This window comes from Pongo abelii, chromosome 2, assembly GCF_028885655.2.
Source record: "Pongo abelii isolate AG06213 chromosome 2, NHGRI_mPonAbe1-v2.0_pri, whole genome shotgun sequence".
In the NCBI taxonomy this organism is placed as follows: Eukaryota; Metazoa; Chordata; class Mammalia; order Primates; family Hominidae; genus Pongo; species Pongo abelii.
The window spans coordinates 172,469,178-172,493,543 of record NC_085928.1 but is presented as its reverse complement, the minus strand read 5'-3'; positions in this window follow the sequence as shown (position 1 = coordinate 172,493,543).

Sequence of the window (24,366 nt, the reverse complement as noted above, 5' to 3'; positions counted from 1 at the left end):
GGGGGTTATTGCCATCCAGAAAAGCGGAGAAGGGGTAGAGACATGGAGAGAAGGGGTCAGGGGGTTCTTGCCCCCCAGAAAAGCAGTACTTGCCGCTAAGGGTGAAGGACCAAGGCAGGAATCCCCGTGTGGTCAGACACCTCTGAAATGTGGGTGAATAATCAGGCAGGTGTCCCCACGTGATTAAACACCAAGGGAAGACTGTCTTCCCGAATCTGTGACTGGCACCGGAGATTTGGGTCTATGGATAAAACACATCTCCTGTCTCTATAAGAAAAGGAAAGGAACTGAAATTAAGAGAAGGGAGAGATTGAAGTGTGGTGCCAAGATTGAAAGGAGAAAGAGGTTGAGGGATAGTGAGAGAGGTTGGAGAAGAGAGTAAAAAGAGGCCACTTACCTGATTTAAAATTGGTGTGATATTCCTTGGGCTGTTCAGTCTGAGGACCTGAGGTCATAGGTGGATCTTTCTCACGGAACAAAGAGCAGGAGGACAGGGGATTGATCTCCTAAGGGAGGTCCCCCGATCCGAGTCACGGCACCGAAATTTCACTCGGGTCCCTGTGAAGACACCACCAAACAGGTTTTGTGTGAGCAACAAGGCTGTTTATTTCACCTGGGTGCAGGTGGGCTGAGTCGAAAAGAAAGTCAGTGAAGGGAGATAGGGGTGGTGCAGTTTTATAAGATTTGGGTAGGTAAAGGGAAAAGGGGGATTGTTCTCTGGTGGGCAGGAGTAGGGGGTCACAAGGTGCTCAGTGGGGGAGCTTTTTGGGCCAGGATGAGCCAGGAGAAGGAATTTCACAAAGTAATGTCATCAGTTAAGGTAAGGACCAGTCATTTTCACTTCTTTGTGGTGGAATGTCATCAGTGAAGGCAGGAACAGGCCATTTAAATATCACTTCTTTTGTGATTCTTCAGTTACTTCAGGCCATCTGGATGTGTATGTGCAGGTCACAGGGGATATGATGGCTTAGCTTGGGCTCAGAGGTCTGACAGTTACATTACAGCATAGTGATTAATATTAATACTTTTATAATAAACAATCAGATTACAATATGCTGGTATCCTCTTTCTAAAATTTCAGAACTTGTCATATAGCTTACCAAAATGTTCCCATCTTGTACAATTAAAATTAACTTTTTAAGGTTTTGGCATATAAGTGTATTGTGGAAATTCTATTTATGTGGTAATTTCAGTCTATTGCTTCAGTTCCCAAAAGTTAGGTGTGATTATCTCTGGGCACATCTTCACAAACTTTAAAGAACACACTTTTCTGGAATCCATAAAATACAGATTTCATTAACTATCTAATGTTCTACTGGGCTTTGTGATCCACATAAGCAGACGTGAAACTCTTTGAGTTTCAGTTCTATTTGCATTTATGATGCTGTTCCAGAACAAACCCCTCACAGGAATATCAATTATTAAAGAAGTATCTTCAGCATAGCAGATAATTAGTAAGGCAGCCAACAAATAAAGCAACCCCAGGGATATGTTCTTCCAGCCTCCTGTCTGATGTCCAAGGAATTTATTTGGTTTACATAGTAGCTGTTGTCACTGTCACTAAGAACAAAGCAATAAAGATTCCAGAATTCTTTAAAGTTTATTAAATTGCCCTTTTTGAGTATGATAGGAAAACATCATTTGTTTACTTTAATGTTAAAACTATGAAGAGAAAATGGACATCAATCTAGGTTTCTACTTTGAAAGTGGCTTTTTCATAAGGTTTACTATTTAGTTTTAAAAATAGACTCTACAGATATTTTCAGGCTATTTAAATTTTGTTTTTGGCATCAGTAGGGCATCACTCTGACTGTAACTTTCTTCAAGGTTATGGTAAAGGAATCAAACTTCAACATGCCTAATAAACAAGAATAGATAATGGTGTGTAGTAATATTGTGCTTCAAATATTTTCATATTAAAAATAACATTGAAATATATTGATTTGAATTTTAAAATTTTAAATTTTACAGATGTGGGTGTGTGTGTATACAATTGTCTTCTCATTATTTTTTCTATATTATGTGATAAAATATACAATTTTAAAGCTAACTTTTGGAAAATACTAAACAATTGAATTTTACATTTGGTCAATAGTATTGACTCTTCTATAGGTTCTACAAATGTGTATATGATTTATAAAACCTATATCTGGGGAAGTTAAAATACTTAGCCACAGCATGTTATTTAATGCTTAAGAACTTTATAATATTGCAATGTTATAACTCTTTCTTTTTATTTATTTCACAAATATCTATTGAGTACTACTAAGGCCAGACACTATTCTAAGTGCTAGGCACACATCAGAAAGAAACAGATATTTCTGCTCACTGTGGTAGTTATAATTAAAACAATTGAACTCATAGAGGTAGAGTAGTGAGAGGTGACAGTGTGCTGGCATCCCTAGCAGCCCTCACAGCCCTCGCTTGCTCTCAGTGCCTCCTCAGCCTCAGCGCCCACTCTGGCCACGCTTGAGAAGCCCTTCAGCCTGCTGCTGCACTGTGGGAGCCCCTTTCTGGGCTGGCTGAGGCTGAAGCCAGCTCCCTCAGCTTGCAGGGAGGTGTGGAGGGAGAGGCGTGGGCGGGATCCAGGGCTGTGTGTGGCACTTGGGGGGCCAGCATGAGTTCTGGGTGGGTGTGGGCTTGGCGGGCCCCACACTCGGAGCCGCTGGCCGGCTCCACTGGCCCCAGGCACTGAGGGGCTTAGCACCTGGGCCAGCAGCTGCAGAGGGTGTGCTGGGTCCCCCAGTAGTGCCGGCCCACTAGTGCCGCACTTGATTTCTTGCTGGGCCTTAGCTGCCTCCCCATGGGGCAGGGCTCGGGACCTGCAGCCCCCCATGCCTGAGCTCTCCCCTCCATGCCATGGGCTCCTGCATGGCCTGAGCCTCCCTGACAAGCACTGCCCCCTGCTCCACAATTCCTGGTCCCACTGACCACCCAAGGGATGAGAAGTGTGGGCGCAAGGTGCGGGACTGGCAGGCAGCTCCACCTGCGGCCCCAGTGCAGAATCCACTGGGTGAAGCTAGCTGGGCTCCTGAGTGTAGTGGGGACTTGGAGAACCTTTATGTCTGGCTAAGGGATTGTAAATACACCAATCAGCACTCTGTGTCTAGCTCAAGGTTTGTAAATGCATCAATCTGCACTCTGTGTCTAGCTGATCTGGTGGGGACTTGGAGAACCTTTATGTCTAGCTAAGGGATTGTGAATACACCAATTGGCACTCTGTATCTAGCTCAAGGTTTGCAAATGCACCAATCAACACTCTGTGTCTAGCTCAGGGTTTGTAAATACACCAATCAGCACTCTGTACCTAGCTAATCTAGTGGGGACTTGGAGAACTTTTTTGTCTAGCTCAGAGATTGTAAATGCACCAGTCAGCACCTTGTCAAAATGGACCAATCAGCTCTCTGTAAAACAGACCAATCAGCTCTCTGTAAAATGGACCAATCAGCAGGATGTGGGTGGGGCCAGATAAGAGAATAAAAGCAGGCTACCCCAGCCAGCAGTGGCAACCCACTGGAGTTCCCTTCCACTTTGTGGAAGCTTTGTTCTTTTGCTCTTTGCAATAAATCTTGCTACTGCTCATTCTTTGGGTCCACACTGCCTTTATGAGCTGTAACACTCACCGTGAAGGTCTGCAGCTTCACTCCTGAAGCCATCGAGACCACAAACCCACCGGGAGGAAAAAACAACTCCAGACGTGCTTCCTTAAGAACTGTAACACTCACCACGAAAGTCTGCAGCTTCACTCCTGAGCCAGCGAGAGCACAAAACCACTGGGAGGAATGAACAACACCAGATGCACTGCCTTAAAAGCTGTAACACTCACCGTGAAAGTCTGCAGCTTCACTCCTGAGCCAGCGAGACCATGAACCCACCAGAAGGAAGAAACTCCAAACACATCTGAACATCAGAAGGAACAAATTCCAGACACGCTGCCTTTAAGAACTGTAACACTCACCGCTAGGGTCAGTGGCTTCATTCTTGAAGTCAGTGAGACCAAGAACCCACCAATTTCGGACACAGTAGGATGATGGTTATCAGAGGATAGGAAGGGTAGCAGTGGTGGGAAGTAGAGATGGTTAATGAGTATTAAAATATAGTTATATACAATGAATAAGATTTAGTATTTGATACTATATCTAGTTTTTGCTACTACAACAATGTGATTATGAAGGAAGAGAGAGACCTTCTCATGTTGTTTTATATTGTTTTATACTCAGTACCTGTTTTAAGAAAAAACAACAAAGAAGTAAAGCCAAAGACAGGCAGCCCAGCGCCAGGCCTGAAACCAGGCCTGGGCCTGCCTGGCCTAAACCCAGTAGTTAAAAATCAACTCATAACTTAGAAACTGATGTTATTCATAGATTCCAGACATTGTATAGAAGAACATTGTGAAACTCCTTGCCCTGTTCTGTTTCTCTCTGACCACCGGTGCATGCAGCCCCTGTCACATACTGCCTGCTTGCTCAAATCAATTGCGACCCTTTCATGTGAAATCTTTAGTGTTGTGAGCCCTTAAAAGGGACAGAAATTGTGCACTCGGAGAGCTCGGATTTTAAGGCAGTAGCTTGCCAATGCTCCCAGCTGAATAAAGCCCTTCCTTCTACAGCTCAGTGTCTGAGAGGTTTTGTCTGCGGCTCGTCCTGCTACAATTACAGTCCACAAAAATGTATCGTACACTGCAAAATAAATAAGACTATAATTTGAATGTTTATAACAAAAAAAAATGCTTGAGGTACTAGATACCCTATTTATTCTGATGTGACTATTATGTATTTTATACCTGTATTAAAATACCTCATGTGCCCCATAAATATAAACACCCACTATCTACCCATTAAATGTTTTTAATTTTTTTTAAATTCTAATCTGGATTATTCTGAGCATAACTAGAAATACAATATGAGGGTCAAATACTAGTAAATAACACTTACTTTGGAGTCAGACAGAAAATGGTTTACATTCTAACTCAGTAATTTACTATTTTTGTTACTTAAAGCAAGTTAATTAATCTGGATCTAATTTATGTAAACTCTAAAATGGAAAACATTACCTAATTTACATTGTCACTTGTTTAGAGTGCCTGGTGTATAAATCAGCATTAAAATGTAAGTATTTATTGTTTAAAAAACAAGCAAACATACTTGATTTTAAAAGAAACAAACACATTTTAATACACAGTTTAATATAGAATTTTACTGTTTATTTTAATCATTACTTTTTGCTCTTATTATATTGATTAAAATTAATCAAATATAACATTTTATAATAGATGACAAAATATAAACACATTATGCTAAACATGTCATTTATTAATTACATTCAACCCCTCAAAATTTCTATTTTGCTGACATTTTGGTAACTTTTAAAAGTTTATTAGTTACTTTAACTAGTTTTAGCCTCCAGCTATAGACTGAGAAAAGCTTTTCTGTGACTTTCTCATTATTTTAATTTCTTAATATTATTATTTCCTACATTCCAAACTCTTACTTGTGGAACCTTAATGTCTTTTAATTACAGGTTAAATTTTGATATGTATGGGAGTTAAAAATTAAAACATTTTTGGATTTTTTTGAAATATTTTTGAATATTTTTTAAAGTGTCTAATGTGAAGAGGCAAGCTTGTATTTTAATTCCAATACCACCCCTTCTCTACATTTACATAAACACTATCAGTCTTAAATTTTTTCTTTTTATTTTAAAAATAGAAATGCCTCAAAGAGTTGTATAGAGATAAAGGGTGGCAGTGTTAATCTAAAACAGTTTCTAACACAAAGTAGATGCTCAATAATTTTTGTGTTTCTGTTCCTTTCCTGAAAATATTTCTTTTGGAAATAGAGATGATACCTGAAAACTAATTTAACACTTTTATTTGTGGAAGAGCTATTGAAAATTAGATTTGATTACTGTTTTCTGTTACTGTGTATTTCCCCTTAATCAGATTTTTCTTGCTAAATGATCTTTTCTGGGGAAAAAGAAATAGACATTCTTTAGTTGCTTGTTTTTTTAAAATGCCATTTAATTAACCTCTGTAGAGGCAGACACTGTTAAAGTTCAGAAAATTGACAGAATCTAGATCTTTGGGCTAGAGCTCAAGCATTCAACATAAAACTCCACCAGTCACAGGTTCTCACTACTTGTGAGAAAAGATCATGGGAAAAAGATGAAAGAGCGCAAGAGTTTTAATATATTATTCACAATGTCTTGCAATATGTCTTCAACACCATACACTTGGATCTCATCTAATTACATCTTCTCCCAAATCCAATAAATTCCCAAGACTCGTCAATTGTATATCCTACACTTGCTGAATATCTCCATTTATGTTCAGCCTCGTTACCACTTCACTAGGCAGACGATTTCCTCCAGGTTACTCTGCTCAGATTTGCAGCACACAAAGAGACTTCCTGTCAAATTCATATGATGGTTATTTCACACCAAAATATATTCCCAATGGCTTTCTATGCTCCACCTTGTCTATCCAGTTACATCCTTTTCCATTCTTCCTTTTGTAACTAGTCATACAAAATTTATTCCTCCATATGAAAACACTAGGTTCTTTCTATACTTTAAGTCTCACATACTGTTCTCCATGCTGGGTATTTTCTTTACATTCCTCCTCAACCAATACTTAAAGGCAACTACCTCTGCAAAGTCTTTCATGACTCTGTTAGACCATTTAATTTCCAATGTGTTGCATCTCTGCTACAGGCCAGCCCAAAATTTCTTATCTTTTTATATCTGTATCCTTATTTCAATGCATTTAAACTTTTCTCTTTTTTTTTCACTAGACAATAAGCTCTCTGAGGCAAGGATCCCATGTAGCTTCTTAGGTGGAGGAGATTTGTTCCTAGTGCAGTGCCTGAGACTATGGGCAAGTACTAAGGACAACTATTTGATGAAAAAATTAAAATGCAAACATAGTATACAATACCCATATGGTTGGTAGTAGATATTGAGGATCATCTTAAAATCATTCTCTCATTCTCAAGAGTCTCCAATGAATATTAATCACAGGATATCAATGTGATCATGCTTTCTCTCTTATTCTACTTCTCAGGGACTTTTCTTTTTGTCTTTATCATTTAGAATCTAAGATCAGACAAAGAAGAAAGGTAAAAAGGAGAAATAAAATAATGAAGGCTGAGGACAAACAGGAGTTATTCTGTGTTATTAAGGAAAGAAGACTAAAAGCAACTTTAGGATGTAGGGGAAAAAATTTTTTTAATGTTATAGCCTTAAAATCTTAAAATGCTTACAATCTTAGACTAAAAGTCTGACCAGCCTAGAATTAAAAGTATTTATTTTCATATATAAATATACATTAACAATGACTATATTAAAATCAATATGTACTATTTTGTGTTAAAAATATAAAGATATATGTATGAATGACACACACAAGTTTAAAAAGTATGCTTAAGGAAGAAGTCAAAAGTTAGAGATGATCAAAATTAAGCTATTTCTTTTAACAAATATTAATAAAAATATCTGGATCAAATATGGGCATATGTGGAAGTTAGATGCACGGCTGCCATATTCTTTCCCATACATTTGCTATATTTTATAGTTAAATTAAATGTGAAAATAAATATTTCCACTTCACTCAACAAACATTTTTAAAAGTCCTACTATATACTGCACACTGCCATTAGCACTGGGGCTATAGCTGTGAAAATCCAAATAATATTCTTATTCTTATAGAGCTTACATTTTCAGGAATCTGTAAAATTGTGTTTGAAGTCATCTCTTCTAAGGGCCTGACACCAGAAAAGTAAGTGACAGATTTTTAAAATGAAACTAAATGTTCCTCAATCGCTAAATTTTTTATAGAACACCTGCTATCTTCCAAACATTAAGTATTGAGAATGCAAAGTATATTAGAATGAGAATATGTTCACTTAAATAAATATTATTTGTTCTATAAAATTAATATTAATAAATAATTGAGTTTCTAGTATTACAAAATGTTTTCCTAAGATAAAGAATTTAGCAAATAGTAATTGAGCATGAAATCCATGAAGGCACTGTGCGATTAAGTGAACATGAAGGAAGCCTTAATGATAACCTGAGAGATACAGGCTTGGAGAAATGAGCGCTGGATTAGAGAAAGGACAGCTGCCTAGAAAATAATGCATTCCCTGGCATTGTTATGGCAGACATACCCTTTCTGTTTTCAGCATTTCCAGAATTTAGTCTCACATCTTTCGAAATTTTTCTGTGGTGAGAATCTTGGTGGCAAACAAATGGTGAAGGCATGGGGATACTAAAAACACGAGTGTCCTCAACCACATCCATTCTGAGGCAGAACCCTAGAACTGTAAAATGTTCCTGTCCTAGGACCAGGTACAGGAGACCAGAGAGAGAGGCTGCAGTTATCTTTTTTTTTTTTTTCCCCTTTCTTTACAGAGGTCAATAAGGCGTTCTTCCTCCTCCTCTAGCTCTTCTTTTTCTTAAGTGTTTATTGTTCAATGTGATTTAGTAACTATTGAAATAAGTCATTTTTCCTCTTCACTACTTGGAACTTAGAAATCATCTAAAAATAATATCATATATTTTGATTTTTACTTCCAGTTTGTTTAATAAGGTGCCCAGTGCATCATTAGTGTAGATTGAGGTAAGCACTCTTACTTGTGATTTTTAATTCTGATTTGTAGTAGGAAAAAAATGTTTCAGGTGTATTTAATTTTAAGCTTTCTTATGATAGGTCTGCACTATAATCTTCCACTCTATATACTTTCCTTTTAAAAGGATAACAGTTTCCTTAATATGACAAAAGCATACCACATTTCTGTTCGGAGACAGCTCAGCTTATTCTCTGTTTCAATGAGTGCTCTCTCCGTATGCCTCTAGCACTCTGGGTATTGCAACTGGGTGTTCAGTGTCTTAGCTTTCTATTTCCATCATCACTAAAGTGATTTTATGCAGAGGATTTTCCACTGATTATCTGAACTGGCAGATCATCTTGACTTCTTCCTCTTTATTCATAAGTGAGCTTCTGGGACTCCAACTATCAGCTGCCAGTTCCTCAAGGAATCTGCATATTCTTTGCCAACTTCCCCTGTTCTCTCGAAGTTTCCTTTCTAAAGTCTTTTGTAAAATGAAGTTCTTGCATTTTTAATGGTTTTCACTTTGTGAAGTGAGCTGCTGAGCTACCAAGTCTATATACATGTTTACTAGTGTTTTATCTTTTTGTAAAGTGTGCATTTTCTCATGACACAATACCGTTTCAGGCTTTTAACCTTAAACTACAGCATATGCCTGTGTGATGCTAACGGAGCCATTGTTTTCTAAATTTTATTTTTGAGGTGCTTAATTGGCAATCTTTTTATTTTCAAGTTTTTGCTGTTATTATTGGTTTTAATTCTTTTGTGCATGACCTGCACCTAGACAGATGAATTTGAACTCTGTCTTTTGATAGAAGTCATCATTCTATACATATATAGGGTGAGAATCCTATACAGTTATTGTGTTCTTTATATCTTCATGGTAACTTCTTTAAAAAAAAATCCTTTCCTGTATTCCCTTATTATCTTGCATGTTTTTAATCAAGTTGCTATTTATTCAATGTTTTTGCTACTTAATTAGATATTCTTATTAAAATTTCACTCTCTTCCCTTACCAGACCATGCATTTGTAACTATATAATGTGCATTTTTTTATTATTGTTTGAAAAGAAAATAAATATTTCTTCATGAAAATATACTGATTCTTCACCAACATGATGTGTGTTACCCATCCCATCCTTATCAGATATATAAAAACACATTAATTTATTCGATCTTTTCCCTCCTCTGTCCCTACTGTGATAGCTTTAGAATGTTCCTCTTTTCCTGTTTTGCTTAGCTGGTTAAAAATTTTAATTCCTTATTATGATTTAAGTTTTCTTGCAACTTACCATGGTCCTACTGTTTAAAGTACGCATAAAGCTTGCATTTTCTCTGTCAGATCATTATTTGGTTTAAGTATTTTCTCAGTCATCCCCCTCAGATGGAATTAAATACATTATTGTACACTATTAATCATCTTCTCTGTGATATGATGACATTGTCAGGAGGTATATGATTTGGAGAAAACATACTTTTTTCATTAATCAGCAGATGTTTTATTACCCTTTTCTGGTTTCAAATGTTACAAGTAAAAAGAATGTAAATGGACTGAACTCTCCCATCAAAAGAACTCTCCCACTGATCTTTTGCCTACAAGAAACATACCTCCCCTATAAAAACACATATAGACTGACAATAATGGGATGGAAAAAGATAGTCTATGACAATGGAAACCAAAAAAGTTCAGGAGTATCTACACTTACATCAAACAAAATAGATTTCAGGAAAAAAAAAAACTATAAGAAGAGACTAAGAGGGTCACTATACAATAACAAAGTTGTCAACTTAGCAAGAGAATATAGCAGTTTTAAATAATATCCACGCAACACTGGAGCACTCACATATATAAAGCAAATATTATTAGAGCAAAAGAGAGACATAAGTCCAAATACAATAATAGTGGGACACTTCAACACCCAACTTTCAGCATTGGACAGACCTTCCAGACAGAAAATCAACAAAGAAACATTGGACTTAATCTGTACTATGAATTAAATGAATCTAGTAGATATTTACAGAACATTTAATCCAACTGCTGCAGAATACACATTATTTTCCTCAATACATGAGTCATTCTCAAGGATAGACCATATGTTAGGTCACAAAACAAGTCTAAAAATATTCAAGTACATTGAAATAATATCAAGCCTATTATCTGACCAGAATGGAATAAAACTAGAAGTTAATAGCAATAGAAATTTTGGAAAGTATACAAACACATAAAAATTAAATAATATATTCATTAATGACAGGTGGGTCAATGAAGAATTTCAGAAAGAAAGTAAAAAATACTTTGAAACTAATGAAAATGAGAACACAAAATACCAAAACCTGTGGGATACAGCAAAAGCAGTACTAATAGGAAATTTTAGAGCTACAAGTGTTTACATAAAAAAAGAACAAAAATTTCAAATAAACAATCTAACAATGCATCTTAAAGAACCCAAAAAGCAAGGGCAAACCAAATACAAAATTAGAGAATTAAAGAAATAATAAAGATCAAAGCAGAAATAAATGAATTTGAAATGAAGTAAATTATATTAAAAAATCAATAAAAACAAAACATTGTTTTCTTGAAAAGTTAAACAAAATCGACAAGACTGTTAGCCAGACTGACTGAGAAAAAAAAGGAGAACATAGAAATTGACAAAATCAGAATGAAAAAGGAAACATTTCAGTTGATACTGCAGAAATTCAAAGGATCATTAAACGGCTACTGTGAGCCAATAAATTGAAAAACCTAGAATTAATGCACACATTTCTAGACATATACAACCTACGAAGACTGAACCAGGAAGAAATCCAAATCCTGAACAGATCAATGACAAATAACCAGATTGAAGGCAAAATAAAAAGTCTACCACTAAAGAAAAGCCTGGGACCCAATGGTTTCACTGCTGAATTCTACCAAACATTTAAAGAAATACTATCAATCCTACTCAAACTGTTTTGAAACAGAGGAGGAGGGAATACTTCCAAACTCATCCTATGAGGCCAGTATTACCTTGAAAACAAAAGTAGACAAAGCCACATCAAAGAAAGAAAACTATAGGCCAATATCTTTGATGAATAATCAAAAACCCTAAGCAGAATTCCAGCAAATAGAATTTAACAATATGTTAGAAACATCATTTATCATGACCAAGTCAGATTTATCTATGGGATGCAAGGATGGTTCCACATACACAAATCAATCAATGTGATATATTATATCAACAGAAGGATGGATAAAAAACATATGATTACTTCAACTGATGCTGAAAAAGCATTTGATGAAATTCAACTTCTCTTCGCAGTAAAATCCCTAAAAAAACTGTGGACAGAAGAAACATACCTCAACATAGTAAAGGCCATATATGACAGGCCTCCAGCTGGTATCATACTGAATGGGGAAATCTGAAAGTCCTACCTCTAACATCTGAAATACAACAAGGATGCCAACTGCCACCACTGTTATTCAACATAGTACTGGAAGTCCTAACTAGCTCATTTAAACAAGAGAAAGAAATAAAGAGCATCCAAATTGGAAAGAAAGAAGTCAATTTTTCCTTTTTTTGCAGTTGATATGATCATATATTTTGAAAAACCTAAAGACTCAACTAAAACACTATTAGAATTGAATAAACAAATTCAGTAAAGTTGCAGCATATGAAATCAATACACAAAAATCAGTAGCATTTTTATATGTCAACAGCGAGCAATCTGAAAAAGAAATAAATGTATGATTCAATTTACAATAGCCAGACATACAATTAAATACCTAAGAATTAATGAAAGAAGTGAAAGATCTCTATATTGAAAACTCTAAAACACTGATGAAAGTAATTGAAGAGGACACCACAAAATAGAAACAAATTTCATATTTCTAGATTAATAGAATAAATATTGTTAAAATGTCCATGCTACCACAAGCAATCTACAGATTTAATGTAATCTCTATCAAAACACCAATGACATTCTTCACCTAAATGGAAAAAAAATTCTAAAATTTATATGGAACAATAAATCACCCAGGAAAGCCAACTATATCCTAAGGAGAAAGAAAAAACTGGAGGACTCACATAATCTGACGTTATGCTACAGAGCTATAGTAACCAAAACAGCATGGTGCTGGCATAAAAATAGATGCATAGACCAAGGCAACAAAATACAGAACCCAGAAACAAACCCACACATTTATAGTGAAGTCATTTTTTACAAAGGTGTCAAGAACATACACTGGTGAAAGACTGTCTCTTTGATAAATGGTGCTGGGAAAACTGGATATCCATTTGGAGAAGAATGAAACTAGATCCCTATCTCTCACTATATACAAAAATAAACTCAAAATGGATTAAACAGTTAAATGTATGACCTAAAGTATGACCTAATGTATGACCTAAGTGTATGAAATTATTACAAGAAAACATTGAGGAAACTCTCTAGGATGTTGGTCTGGGCAAAAATTTTCTTTAGTAATATGCCACATGCACAGGCAACCAAAGCAAAAATGGACAAATGGAATCACTTCAAGTTAAAAAGCTTTTGCACAGCAAAGGATACAATCTGCAAAGTCAAGAGACAAGCCACAGAATGGGAGAAAATATGTTCAAACTCCACATCTGACAAGGGATTAATAACCAGAATACCATAAGATGCTCAAACAACTCTATAAAAATAATAATCCAATCAAAAAGCAAAAGTTTATATAGACATTTCTCAAAAGAACACATACAAATGTCAAATAGAAATATGAAAAAGTGCTCAACATCACTCATCACCAGAGAAATGCAAATCAAAACTACAATGAGATATCATCTCACCTTAGATTAAATGGCTTATATCCAAAAGACAGGCAATACCAAAAGCTGTTGAGGATGTGGAGAGAAGGATATCCTAGTATACTGTTTTTGGGAATGTAAATTAGTGCAACAACTAGGGAGAACAGTTTGTATGTTCCTCAAAACACTAAAAATGGAGCTACCATATTATCCAGCAATCCCACTGCTAGGTATATACCCGAAAGAAAGGAAATCAGTTTATTGAAGACATATTTGAACTCTGATGTTTGTTGCAGCACTGTTTGGAATATCTAACATTTGGAAGCAACCTGTTGTTCATGAACAGAAGAATGGATAAAGAAAAATGTCGGCTGGGCGCAGTGGCTCATGCCTATAATCCCAGCACTTTGGGAGGCCAAGGCTGGCAGATTGCCTGAGCTCAGACGTTAGAGACTAGCCTGGCCAACATGGTGAAACCCTGTCTCTACTAAAAATACAAAAATGATCCGGGTGTGGTGGCAGGTACCTGTAATCCCAGCTACTCGGGAGGCTTAAGCAGGAGAATTGCTTGAACCCGGGAGGCAGAGGTTGCAGTGAGCCGATTGTGCCATTGCATTCCAACCTGGGCAACAAGATCGAAACTCCATCCAAAAAAAAAAAAGAAAAAGAAAAATATCATACATAGACACACAAAAAGTACTATTCAACCATAAAAAAGAATTCTATCACTTGCAACAATATGGGTGGAACTGGGGATCATCATGCTAAGTGAAATAAGCCAGGAACAGAAAGACAAACACTGCATGTTCTCACTTAATTGTGGAATCTGAAAATCAAGACTATTGAACTCATGGACATAGAGGTTGAACTATGGTTATTAGAAGTTGGGTAGGGTAGTGGGGTATTGCAGGAAAAGTAGGGTTGGTTAATGGGTACCAAAAATTGTTACAAAGGATGAATAAGATATAGTATTTTATTGCACAACAGGGTGGCTATCGTCAGTAATAATATTATAAAATAACTAAGAGTATAATTGAATTGTTTGTACCACAAAGGATAAATATTTGAGGGAATGGATACCCCATTCTCTATGATATAATTATTTCACATTATATGCCTGTATAAAAACATCTCAGGTACCCCCGAAATATATACACCAACTATGTACCCACAAAAGATAAAAAAATGATAATTATTACTAATTCTAATTAGTAGTGAGTTACTATTGTTTTCTCATTTCATACATGAAAACATTATAGTATAGAAAATTAAAAAAAAGTTGTTCAAAATGTGACAAATAATCTGATGAAGGCCAATTTGAAAGCTATATCAAAATCCAGGTCTCACTTGCTTGACTATAACAGTATGAAATTTTAAACTTATTGATGAGTAACTATGTAAAGAGGAGGCTATATTTAAAAAGTAGAGTTTAAAACAGATGTGATATATAAGAACATAGGAGGGTTTGTGGCACCTGATCTGAAAGATTTTACAGATCCAAGGCATCCAAACTTTATTTGCTGAACACATCATTTTCTACTCACTTTGAATAAATTTCTAATACATGTACAAATCTACAGATGAGTTTAAGGGATAGTTCCCAAATCAAAGGTTATGGTAAACAAAATTGTATATGTACATAGAAATATTGTAGATGTACTAAGAAACTGCAGGAGCAAATCTAGAAATGTTTAAGGCTGTGAAAACTGACCCAGAATAAAAGAACTAAAGGAGTTTAGATTAAGAAGAGCTTTACGTACGTAGCAAAAATGAACTGTGTCTTATGTAGAAATCACTCAGTAAAAATTGTTGAGATATCAGAGTGATGTTTTACATAGCACCACAATACTAATGTTTATTTCAAAGAAAATTTCTTTTGAACATTTTCCTTCTTCAACCTTAGTCTGATATTTAGAAAAATGTCAAGACTGAAATTCTTTCAATGAGTCCCTGCAGGATATTGGGACTTCTCTAGGCATGATAACATTTTTTTGTCTCCTTAAATACCTTCTGTTATGGATATATTAAAAATACCATAAGAACATGTTATATTCTCTATTTTTACAAATGAGCAGGTCCACAGAGAGTAAGTTTGGCCTATGAAGAGCAAACATTATTCTATGCCTGAAGAAAGGGACAATGAAATACCATTGTAAACCAGAATTTGTAATGAAGTACAATATAGTCTGACCCCAGCCACCTTACTGGCTCCGAGACTTTGAAAATTTATACTTTCTTCCACCTCATTAATTCTAGCTCCACAGATGAAGAAATAGTGGTTCACAGTATTCAACTAATCTAGCCCTCATTATACTGCAAGTGGAGCTATCACACAGAACGTATTCTTTGGTTCCAGTGTTTATGTGTTTCTCCCAAAAAACAGATAAACAAAGTGTGTTCAGTAGAACTGTTCCAGTGGAAATGCAAATATAAAAATACTTCTGAGGTTTATTGTCTTAAAAAGAATTGATGCCTACATTATATTATTCTACGTTGCATTCTCATACATATTTATTTATACTCATATATGACTATGTATGAGTATATATATATATGGCTTACCAAAGGTTTAGAAATGTGCCAGAAAACAAAAGACCTACAAATACTTAATGATGCAGTTGGAAAACAATAAAGGTCTTCTTTCTCTTTTCAGTTTTTATATTTATCTGTCTTAAAAATAGTAAGCTACCTGAGAAAGAGGACTATAGCTTATACTAGCAATAAATTCATTCAACATATTTATATGTGTATGTGTATACAGTCATGTGTTGCTTAACAATGGCAATACATTCTAAGAAATGTGTCATTAGGCAATGTGGTCATTTTGCTAACATCCTAGAGTGTACTTAATGAAAACCTAGATAGTGTAGCCTACTATACACACAAGCTATATGTTATTGCCTATTGCTTCTAGGCTACAAACCTGTACAGCATGTCACTGTACTGAATACTGCACACAATTGTAATGCAATGATATTTGTGTATCTAAACATAGAAAAGGTACAGTAAAAATATGATATTATAATTTTATGGAACTATAGTCATATATGTGGTCTTTCATTGACTGAAACATTACATGGCACCTGACTGTATGTGTGTGTATATGTGTGTGTGTGCATATATATATATGTGTGTGTGCAAAATTATATGTATATATAATATGTATAATACAATTATATATATAATTGTGAAATGATCTGAATATACATAAAATAACTCACACAAAAAAGAAATTATTAAAAAATGAGCCTCACAACCCCTTAGTTATGATAGTATCTTATCTTTATATATAGATTTTTTTGCACATCCAATGCATTCAATATTTTTGATTCTCTGAACTCAAAAATGTAATGAGAATAAATCCACATCTATAATAAGGGTGCTACATAGGACCAGCAAACTCAGCATTTTGATAATAATTATTTTATAGTAAATTTGATGAGTGTGGATAAAAAGTAAAAACATTACAAAGTCTGGTGGATGGTAGGGATATCCCGGAGATCTTAAGAAGAGTTAGGGGAGTAAAATTAAGTATGATGATTTGCATTACCATTAATAAAGCCTGACACATGGAAGATTAACGTCTTTCTTACCGTTGATGTGGATGTCAAATTATATGAAAAGTTTAAGAAAGTTAAGAATGTTTATTGTTTATATTCTCATTTTGAATTGCTTACTTGTAAATTTACTTTGTAAAATAATATGATTAGTTTTGACATTAAATTTTGTAATATCAAAAACCTTTGTAGAAAAACTGAATTCTCAATGAAATAGAAACACATAAGAAAATGTAAACATAATTAACTTCACAATTTTTATTATAAAGTTTATCACTTTCTTCAAGAATGACTAGAATATATATGCTTAAACCATCATACAGTAAAGTTTTTTTCTCTGCATCTCTCAATCTATATGACATAACTTAACATTTGGATGCTTTAATTTTTATTTGGGTTTTGAATCATGTTATTATCATATTAAAATATCCACAATTTTCATAAAAACAAAGTATTTATACATGTAAAGACATGAGATTATTTCTCATTTCTCTGTGACTAGGTCATGATTTTTTTTAATGTTCAATATTTAGCCCATTTGAAATGTATATAGTGTTAAGCATGAGCATTGTTGGATTTATCTAGTTTTACCTGTTGCTCTGGATTGTATTGAATGGGAATGGATCAAGTAGGAAAAAGAGTCCTAAACATTCTGAAAATATTAAAAGAGGAGCTGGTCCCCTGGAAACTCTCAAAAGAGAGAAGAAAATTTAAAACATAACATTAATTTGCAGCTGGGTGCGGTGGCTCACGCCTGTAATCCCAACACTTTGGGAGGCCGAAGTGGGTGGATTACCTGAGTTAAGGAGTTTGAGACCAGCCTGACCAACATGGTGACACCCCATCTCTAATAAAAATACAAAATTAGCCGGGCATGGTGGTGCATACCTGTAATTCCAGCTGCCTGGGAGGCTGAGGCAGGAGAATTACTTGAAACCAGGAGGTGGAGGTTGCAGTGAGCTGAGATCGTGCCACTGCACTCCAGCCTGGGCAACAAGAGCAAAACTCCATCTCAAAACAAAACAAACAAACAAAAACCAGTTAATTTGCTGCCTTGAGTTCTCACTAAATAAATTCTTTAGTCTTTGGATAAAATTATCTTTTAAATATTTCTCGATTATAATCATCCAGTATAAATCTACTCTTCACAAACCTTCATGTGTGAAGATGGAATGCAAAATACACAACTCTCAAGGATGATGAAGACTAAAATTGTAAAGCAAGTAACTTTTAAGCAATCGATATTAAGAATTTTATTTAAGTAACGCTATCTGAAAATATCTGAGTTTTTAAATATGATTTTATATAATTAACACAAAACTTTAGTATGCATGGAATATTTCTAAATATTTATCTCTGTCACAGTTGGCAGTGAGAACAAACATAATATAAATTATAACTGGTATATAATTACTAGGTTGTCAATTATTAGTTATTCCTGCATGAAAGTATTTTCTCATTATTGACAATTTCTCAGTTTTATCAATTATAAAATTGAACTTTCCAGAAATAGCTCATTTTATGTGGATATCAATAATAATCAAAATAAGTAACAGAAATTTAATCAAAGGATCTGTGTTTATGGCTTTGTTATTCTGTCCTCTTTATTGTCAAATTAATTCAGATTGATCCCTTTAAACACAGGGGAAAATATTGTGTTATAAATGTAGATACAGCACAATAAGGAAGAAAGTCCTTATTGTAAGCCACGTGGTTTCAATAAGCATTTGATGCTTGCTTATGTGAGGCAAGCAAACTGACATGCTTAAAATTATACAATGGTTACATAAGTAAAGCATGTATCATTTACATATACTTATTTTTTAAGTAGAATTTTTTGTCATAAATTATATAGACAGAATTAATTTATAAATCTTACTATCTTCTAAGATTATCCACCTATTTAAATTGTGGAACGTTAAAAAAATCTGCCTACGATTATTTTCAAACAAAGGATCACTTTGCTTCATTTTACTTTGTGTATTCCCATAAAAGCCCAGGCCTTACACTTTCTCAGCTTGCTCACCCCAGTACTGTCCTGGAAGCTCAGCTCTAGCTCATAGCCTGGACCAATCTTTACTAAGACTATAATATATACACAAGACCCTGAAAAAAACATTTGATTTCATGTAGAATCTGTCCTGCTGCCCTTAGCTTGTTCAAAACAATTGTTTACTTTGTTTTATAAAAGGAGGCAGCAAAAAAGAAGAGTAGATCAAAAATGTTCATTAATAACTATGCTTCCCTATGATTTAAACCCTATGTTTGTATTTCAATAAAAGAAAATACTCTAAAAATAATTCCACATGGCTGTCACCTAGATATTTTTCTTCCTAATTCATCATTGGGAGGAGAAAGACAATTTAGAAAATAGACATAAAATAATGATATTGGTACATTTGGAAGGAGATAAAACAAACTTCCTATATGCATTATTTGAATCTTAATTCATTATCAAGTACTGGCATATTTACTTCTGTTTCCATCAGTTATTTCTTTAAACAAAAGTAGAGAAATCTTAAACAATACAAGCAAGATAGTCACCTACTTTGTTTTTGGTGTGCATATGTGAAATTGATATTTTTGTATTTCTAAAATGTTACGCGAGCCACTTGGTTGTTTTTATTATTCATAATAATGAGAAGAAACAATGTGTGTGTGTGTGTGTATGTGTACATGTGTGTTGTTTTTTAGGGGAATAATTTTAAAGTCACTCTCTATCTTGTGATTCTGTAATCAGCAGATGTGCTTAAAGATTTGGCTACATAAGCCTTCTCAAAATGCTCCAAGACAGCAGAGCCAGGTGGCATATGCCACAACATATACATACTGTGATGCCTTTCAGCATTCAGAAAGGAGGACTCACCCTCTTTGTAATTGATCATAATGAGACATATCCAGATAAATCAATATACAGGCTAAAACAAAATATTAAAGGAAACAATTGGTTATATAACCATACAGAAGCAATTACTTGTTCTGACATGACTAAACTTTTAATAGCTCAAGGAACTAAAAAGAATTGGAGGTCTGAATATTTTAAAAACACATTCTAAAAGATTTATCTTCTCTTAGGACAGAAAAACACCTTTTCTGTTTTCTGTGTCAGGTACCTTTGTTGCAAAGTTATGTATATAATTAGAAGAAGAAAGGAAAATTACTTCTGTCAGTCAGATAGCAAAATTAAAAAAAATCACTTTATTTGTGTGTGTCTCTATTGACATCTTTTAAAATATACAAAAATCTGTGATACCTTTCGGAGATTTAGTCCAAGTTTCTAAGTTCACTGGACAGCACCATTAGGAGACAGCAATGATCATGGAGATGATAATATCTTCTGGTCACTATTGTTAACTTTCTGTAACATTAAACAATATCCAGGGATATATGAGTATATTCTCCCTCTAGAGTTTAGGAAACATTATACCTATTTTAACAAACAATTGTAGTATAAAATTTAGGGTTTACACAATCACTTAATACTAATCACATTTCATCTGTGATAAGGCTTTCACATAAATCAAATGAAACTTCTAAAATTTATAGAACATTACATGTAATTCTATTTAAACTATTAAAATAAGGCACTAAGAAGTATTTAACAGAAAATCAATGTTTTAAGTGATATATGCACAAAATTCTTTTTAAAGAAATACTAACTTCATATGTCATGCCATTTTTAAATATTTACTGTCAGAAAAATATAATGGGTACCAAAAACTAACCAATCGTACCTCATATATTTCCACTAAAAAATTTCTACTTTCCAGCATATGTTATCTATGAATCGTTTCTCAATGAATTTTAAACAGTCACTGGCTTCTGGTGGCTACTTAGAAACTCAAACAAACAAACGAAAACCCTATAATTAAAACCTTGGTAGTAGGGATGAAGTTTTGTTTTGTGCTGTGTTTTTTTCTGGACACTGACATCTGTTTTGCTTTCCAGAAACTAAATTCTCTGTAAAAAAATAAATAAAAGTAACTTTTATCTGAAATGTCTTTCCAAAATCTTTAGCAAAATGCATTTTTTTTCTGCTGCTATCCTTTGCTTGACATATTGCCTTATAAGTGAAGTGTGGCTGATGAGAAAATAAACACTGTGGTCCAAATTGTTCTACTCCCTTGTATGGAAACTGTCCATCAATGTGCCGTGAATATCTAATATCATATTAGCACACAATTTTAATCTATAGTTAAAACACGAAAACATAAAATAGATAAAATATATTTAAAAGATTAAAAAGAAATAGATTTAGTATTTCTCTAATAGAAATAGTGGCCTGCTTTCTTCTTATGACTCAATTCTCCTCCTCCATCATATAAATTTATATTATAAAATATTTCAATTTTTATATCTGTCTTTTTCAGCACAATATGAAAAATCTCAAGGGTAGGAGATGATTAATTTTAATTTGTTGCTGTAGTATATACTGTATTTTTTAGAATGTGTGGCATTTTTAGCATGACAACATAATAAATAAAACTGGAAAGAAGTGCATTTTATTTGTCAGACTTCCACATTTGAAAACTTGACATGTGTAATATCTGATGACATCATACCTAAGAGGTTTCTTAAAGTAAAAACTGGAGTAAAGTATCTTTTATAAATATTTTGCATTATATGCAGTCACACTCTTGCATACTTTTTAAAATTTAGATACTTGTTAAATAATAGTGTCCCATAAAATAATTTATTACAAAAGTTGACCAGAAGAAGGTCTACTTATTAAGCATGGAGGAAGAGAAGCATTTTTCTGAACATATTAGAGACATGCAGTTTGGCTAATAGAAACAGTATTCAAATGATTTTGTAGAATAAATTTCAAAAATGGCTACAAATGTGTTTGTGTAAGTTACATGAAGAGCCAGAAACGGAATTTCTACTTTTCAAAAAAATACTAAATCCAGACTGCAGACACAAATCATAGGCACAATTCTTGATTTTAAATATCTATTATCATAGACAGAGCAACGACTCCTCAAAGCTGTCCATGACTTAATCCTTGGAACCTGTGAATCTGTTACCTTGCGTAACTTGCATGATAAAGTGGAATTAGAGTTGAAGATGGAATTAAGGTTGCTAATAAACTGACATTGAAGTAAGGAGATTATTCTAGATTATCTGAGTAGGCCTAGTGTAAGCATGATGGTCTTTAAAAATTGAAAAAAAAAAAAAGAAGCAGAATAAGAGTATAGAAAGATTCTGTGAGGATTGGCTCTACTGTTGCTGGTGCTGAAGATGGATGGAAGGGGTCAGTTGTGGGCCGAGGATAACAGGCAGCCACTAGAGGCTGGAACATGCAAGAAAATAGATTCTCCCTTAGAGCATCTAGAAGAAATCATGACCCTCCCAATACCTTGAATTTAGCCAAGTAAGATTTCTCATCTATAGAACTACAAGATTAAACAAACAACAACAACAAGCCAGTGTTGCTTTAAGCCACAAAGTTTGAGGTAATTTTTGGAACAGGAACAAAAAATAATATGCCCATTTAAATATAAGAAATAGTACTATCAAATTTTCCTTAGGTTTATATTGATTTCATTTCTTTACGTTCTTTAGTGTATGTGGAATTAATCGAAACTAATGAAAATGTCATAAATTTTAAAAATGCTTGAAAACTCCAAGGCTGTTTTAATTCTGGGTTTTCAAAGGAAAAATATGAGTATTAAGGGAGAAAACCATATTTATTTAGGCACATAGTCTTATAACCTTCTATATGTTATCCTCAAAAAAATGGGTTGTATAATTGAAATTTCCATTATTTTCCTCTGATTTTGAGTCTCCAGATTTGGTGCTTGATTCTGCAAACCAATCATCTTTGCCTTCCCAAGAGTTAAGACCTGTTAGTAAGAACAAATATTTATTACCTAGACCTTAAATTATTTCTCTTTACCTGTATTCAATAGCAATTTTACAATAAAAGAGAGACTATTTTGTACATAAAGAGAGGAAACTTCTCTTGGAGTGAGTTAGAAATCAGAGATATGGACTGAGCATAGGGTATTTTACCAGGAAACCAGGCTGTCCAGAAGAAGTTCTTAGCAGGAAGATAATAACCACCAGAGACTCAGAGACAACAGAGACAATTTAAGTATGACATGCCCAAATTATTCCTATTAAAACATTATTCCCAGCCCAGGTTTTATTTTACATGTTTTAAATGATACATTGACATCCATAGACTATGGAATGTATAAAATATCTTTTTAATTGTCATACATAGAGTTGCCAAAATTGATTTGATTAAATAATAATTTTTTTCTACTTGGAGACCTCACTACTAAAAAGAAATTTAGACTATTAATAAATAGTAAGTGAATTTGTTTGATCTAATTTAAAAGGTATATAAAATAGCTGGAAGGAAAAGTCAGTTTAGTTTTTATAACTTCTGATGATTCTAGGAAATAAAATTGCTGTTTACTACTGATAGCATCTTCACCTTTTTGGGCCATTCATGGTTAGGAATGCAGTCCCTCCAGACTGTGTCTCATTTTTAATTGAATAGTTGCTTTGAGAGAACGAAATCTCTTTTCATCTGTTATAGTAGAAAGACAGTGAGCAATGGCATTAGTACTTCAACAATGTATACAAACTGAAAAATTTATAGCTTTCTCTAATATCATTCCTCTGATGTAATGAGAAGATAGAACGGATAGAAAAGAGTGAACCTACTTCCTCCAATCCTTTTATAAGGGCTCTAATCCCATCTCTTAGGGCTCTACCCTCATGACTTTTTTATCTCCTAGAGGCCCAAGTTATTAATATGATCACATTAGCCATTACGTTTCAACACATGAAATTTGGGGGATACATTCAGACCATAACACTTGAACAGAATGGACTTGGGTTAATTCATATTTGTAAGGCATTTTTAAAAAAACTGTCAATGATAGATTTCAAGGATCAAATTTTTACAAAAATTTCCTGTGCCTGCTTTATATATAGTATCTGAAAAAGATTAGGCCTAAGTGGATAATTGTTTCATTATGTATATATTTATATACATACACACATAAATTGATTTCCTTCTATATATATAATCACAATATTATTTTTAATAGCACTATTCAGTCTTCTTACAGGAGAGCAACAATAGGAATTGTGGGAAATTTATAGGATTTATGAATTTATGAATCTATAAGGAAGCTCAATATCAGAAATCTTCCAAAAGAAGGACCCTAAAGAAGGAACCTTCTAAAGAGGATTCTCCAGCTAAAATTAAGGCATTTTCAGGCATGAAAGGATTTTTAAAGACATATATTTAATAATTTTAATAAAATACAGTGTTTCTGTAAATAGATAATTTCACCAGTATTTCATTTATGATATTATAAACAACCACTTGGGGAAAATTAGAATTAACTTAGTGCAAATTAAACATTTTTATGTTTAGATGATCAGCAAGTGCCAAGAGCAGTGACAAGGGCTGAAATA